This window comes from Triticum urartu, chromosome 7A, assembly GCF_056163025.1.
Source record: "Triticum urartu cultivar PI428250 chromosome 7A, HENAU_Tu73, whole genome shotgun sequence".
NCBI lineage: Eukaryota > Viridiplantae > Streptophyta > Magnoliopsida > Poales > Poaceae > Triticum > Triticum urartu.
Window position 1 is genome coordinate 211655107 of NC_141879.1, and position 5396 is coordinate 211660502.

Genomic DNA, 5396 nt, shown 5'->3' on the forward strand with positions numbered 1-5396 from the left:
CCCGACTACGGCACCAAAATAAAAGATAACCCAACAAGCGACACGGTCCCGATCACCCCCAACTGGGCACCACTACTGATCATCAGGAAAGGAAACATAGTAACATTGAGAGTCTTCGTCGAACTCCCACTTGAGCTCAAACGCGTCTGCTGGAGCGGAATCATCAGGCCCTGCATCTGGAGTGATAGTAATCTGTGAGCCTCAGGGACTCAGCAATCTCGCACCCTCACGATCAAGACTATTTAAGCTTATAGGCAAGGCAAGGTAAATATGTAAGGAGCTGCAGCAAGCGGCTAGCAAATATGGTGGCTATCTTATTCGCAAAAGAGAGCGAGAAGAGGAGGCAAAGCGCGGGCGAGAAACTAGAGAGCAACCTGCGCAAGCATTACTCCAACACCGTGTCCGCTTCCCGGACTCCGCCGAGAAGAGGCCATCACGGTAACACACTCAGTTGATTCATTTTAATTAAATTAAGGTTCAAGTTATCTACAACCGGACATTAACAAATTCCCATCTGCCCATAACCGCGGGCACGGCTTTTGAAAGTTCAAATCCCTGCAGGGGAGTCCCAACTTAGCCCATGACAAGCTCTCACGGTCAACGAAGGAATAGACCTCCTCCCAAGACGTTCCGATCAGACTCGGTATCTCGGTTCTTCAAGACACTTCGACAGGTTAAAACAAGACCAGCAACACCGCCCGAATGTGCCGACAAATCCCAATAGGAGCTGCACATATCTCTCAGGGCACACTCAGATAGGTCAAGCTACGAGTAAAACCAACCCTCGAGTTTCCCCGAGGTGGCCCCGCAGGCTGCCTGGTTCGGACCAACACTCAGAGGAGCACTGGCCCGGGGGGGGGGGTTAAAATAAGATGACCCTCGGGCTCCGGAAACCCAAGGGAAAAAGAGGCTAGGTGGCAAATGGTAAAATCAAGGTTGGGCATTGCTGGAAAAGCTTTAATCAAGGCGAACTATCAAGGGGTTCCCATTATAACCCAACCGCGTAAGGAACGCAAAAATCCGGGAACATAACACCGATATGACGGAAACTAGGGCGGCAAGAGTGGAACAAAACACTAGGCGAGAGGCCGAGCCTTCCACCCTTTACCAAGTATATAGATGCATTAAGATAACATGGCAATATAATGATATCCCAACAAGTAAATAAATATTCCAACAAGGAACGGCCTCCAATCTTCACCTGCAACTAGCAACGCTATAAGAGGGACTGAGCAAAGCGGTAACATAGCCAATCAACAGTTTGCTAGGAACATGTTGGGTTAGAGGTTTGACATGGAAATTTGGGAGGCATGAAAGCAAATGGTAGGCATCGTAGCATTGGCATAGCAAAAGAGCGAGCAATCTAGCATAGCAAAGATAGTAGTGATTTCGAGGGTATGATCATCTTGCCTGCACAGTTGTCAGAGTTGACTGGATCCTCGAAAGCAAACTCAACGAGCTCCTTGTTAGCGAACTCGTCTCCCGGCTCTACCCAAACAAGACAAACAAGCAACAAGGACACAATCAACCACGTGCAAGGAACAAACAAAATGATGCAAAGATGATATGCTATGCGGGATGCGATGCGGGATGCATATGCAAGATTTAACAAGGGATGCATGAATCTGGCCTCAACTTGGGAATCCAAGTGAGCCACTGGAAATATGAGATGAAATCGCTTGAAAACGATATAAAGAACGCCGGAATCGGAGTTACGTTTTGGAAATGGCAAGCGATTCAAATATGGCACCGGTCTGCGATTCACAAGAAGTAGCCATCTAAATGCAATGAGATGAACATGCTACAACACTCAAACATGACAACAAAATACATGGCAGGGATGCATCCAAGATGCTTAACAAAAGTCTAGCACTGAACTACAGCCAATTCATCCATTAACAGGTTCAAACAAGCATGGCAAAAATGCATATGGTAAACAGATTTCAGACTTGGTGAAATTAACACTTGTCTGGAATTTCAGATCAGGTAGCTCTCTTCGGAGCAACAAAACTACATGCTACAGGACCTGAACATGGCAACGTAAAGTATGGCATGGAGCTACTCAAAGAGCTTAACAAAAGTCCCTTAGTGACCTTGAGCCAAAAGGGATCAGAAAATACAATTGCAAGCATGTGAACATAGCAAAAACATAATCAGTTTTCAGACTTAGTGAAAACTGGCACATGCTGAAACATAACTCAAGTAGGCATGTTTACGAGCTCGATGCACTCACTACGGAGCAAGTCATGACAATCTAAGAATACACCCATAAAAAATATACAAAATTCAAGGTAGACATGGCAAGAACAATAGCATAGCATGCACGGATCAACTACAACATCCTTGGCAAAATTGCAAACAAGTTGACAATCTGCCCAGATTCATAAAGTAGCAAAAGTAGAGCTCGATTGACTCAAGCTAGGGTGCTCCATAATTGCAAACAAAGACATGGATGGATAGAGCACTACAAGATTAACAAAACATCCTTACTGATAATCCTCAAAAGAGGCACGGATCACTAGGAAACAACATAAACATATGGCAATATGAGATAAACAGCTCAAGGACTTGGTGGAAATGCTAAGTCCCTGATATCAGAATTACCAAGTGCACCACTTTGCAAGCTCGTGCTAGTCACCAAACACATAAAAAAATACATGGGTTGCACATCTGGAAAGATGACAAAACCCTTAACAAAACACATGTAGAGCTCATGGGCATATCATGCACACAATAATCATGGCAAAAATGACAAAAAGCTAAATGGAGCAGCAGATCTGACAATTATCTCAAGTAGCCCTCTTCTAACAGCATTTCGGGAATCAAGATGAACTCAAATGAAAATGATGCAATGGAATGAAATGATGAACTCTCTGAGATGAGCATTTTGATATGCTATATGCCAAAAACGGAGTTACGGATGCAAAGTTACGACACGATGAACATGGGCACTTGGATCTGGGATTTCGAGGACTTGGAAGAAACAAACCACCTCGAGATAAAAGTCAATGGTGCACGAAAGCCGAGGCGGTGGCGGATCTCGCCGGAGCTTCTCGCCGGAGAGGGGATCCGGCGACAAGGTACTTGCCGGAGAGGGAGGCCGGGGAGGCGCGGCCGGGCGCGGGACCCGAGGGGCGGCGAGGGCGCGGGCCCGGGGCGGCGATGGTGGCCGCGGTCGCCGGCGAACTGCGGCAGCGGGGCGGCGATGGTGCGGCGGCGCTGGAGGGGAGGCGGCGGCCGGCTTAGAGGGAGGTGGCGGCGCGCGGGTGTGGGGCTCCCAGGCGGCGGGGGTGAGCCGAACGGGCTCCGGGGCCCCGGCCGGGCCGAGCGGGCCGGCGGGGATGTGGACACGGCGCGCGGGCGAATGGCGTGATGCCACGTGGCGGCGCCGGGGTCGGCCCGGACGTGTCCGTCGGTGGGATTCTTGTCCGGCGATGCGCGATGATGAGATCTAGGGTTTTCGGGGGGGGGGGGGGGGGAAGGAGAAGGAGATTTTCGGGGGATCTTTAAATAGAGGTAGAGGGAGCTAGGAGTGTCCAAATGAGGTGCGGTTTTCGGCCACGCGATCGTGATCGAACGCTCTAGATGATGGAGAGGTTTTTGGTGGGTTTTGAGCCAAATTGGAGGGGTGTTGGGCTGCAACACACATGAGGCCTTTTCGGTCCCTCGGTTAACCGTTGGAGTATCAAACGAAGTCCAAATGGCACGAAACTTGACAGGCGGTCTACCGGTAGTAAACCAATGCCGCTTGGCAAGTGTCGGTCTAATCCGGAAATGTTTAATCCCCACACACGAAAGAAAGCTAGAAATGACCACCGGAGGAAAACGAAGCGCCGGAATGCAAAACAGACAACGGGGAAAATGCTCAAATGCAGGAGATGAACACGTATGCAAATGCAATGCACACGATGACATGATATGAGATGCATGACAACGATAACAACACACAGAGACAAAGACCCGAACCCGAGAAAATAACTTAACGCCAGAAACGGCAAGAATTGGAGTACAAATTGGGAAAGTTACTTCCGGGGTGTTACATGCATCAAGTAAATTTTAATTTGTAACATACTTTTAGTTTGATAATCGCTCTATATGTATACACTATCAATTTTTTTAATCAATTTACATTGCAAGTGAAGTGGATTTCAATTATTACCCAATTATGCCCATGCTATTTTTTTCTCTACATGTAAAATTTAACATGCATTATGTTTATGTAACTCCACAAAATATTTCTAAAGCCCGTGGCAAAGCACGGGACATTCTACTAGTAAGATCAATTCTCGATAGTATTTGGTAAGTTTTGTATGGAAAGGAATAAATCATAATTAATCTTTAGTAAGATCAATTTTCGTAGTATTTGGTAACTTTTATATGGAAAGGAATAAGTCATGATCAATCTTTAATAAAATTTTGAAAAGCAAATCTCTACTTCTAATGTCTTATTGCTAGCCTCACCTCCACAGTTTTATTTCGTCTAATTTATTTTCATCTCACCTCCCACCATCATCTCCTCCCGTTGTTTTTTCCATCTCCTATTAAAAAATCCTAATCTTTCCAAACTTTCCTAACCTAAAATGTTACAAATAGACATAAATTGATAGCACGTTACCATACAATAAAATTCTGTTTTAGGACATTTAATTTCAAATCCTAACTTTCCTAACCGGTCGATAGAGGGATCGATTTTCACTCACGACCATGCGTCTTGCGATCCCCACCCGGGCTCTTCTCCCTCCTCCTCACAATCGCCCACCATGTCGCGGCACCCATGCCCCGCCGCAACCTTTCTGCTCCTTATCACCATGCACCACCGCCACCCCATGATCTATATCAATGCCTTGACGGGCGTGGCCTTTCCACTCGTCGCCCCCGCCCCTCAAAATATGACCGCCATCGACGCCATGTACAACGCTCAAGGTCGGGGGTGCCACGCGTCCTGATAGCGTGGATGGCGGCCAATGGGAGGTCGACAAGGAAGACGAGTCCAGCAACGCGGGCGGCGGCGTGGTCACCAGCTGCTGGGTGTTCACCGCCGCCAAGACCGTCGTAGTCCATTCCGGTGACCATGAGTACTTCAATTCAGGCTTGTCAGTGGCACCGCTGTCGCCGGCTGCACCCCTCCGACGCGCTACGTGTCCCACTTCTACTCCGCATCTGCGGTCTCGTGCCCATCCTTATGATGTAAGGAGGCCCCACATTTGTTGTTTTTTTACTGCAGTGTACTAGAACTTTGTTGTGAGTAGTGTAATTTATGTGGTATTTATTCGCAATTTTTGGTATAAATGTGCTAGGTATGCTCGTAGTCGTTGTGAAGTGGTCATAGTGCATACGTGGGTTCTTGAGATGTATCGACCAAACCTCAAACAGTCGGATCTCTGTGCTCCGGTGTC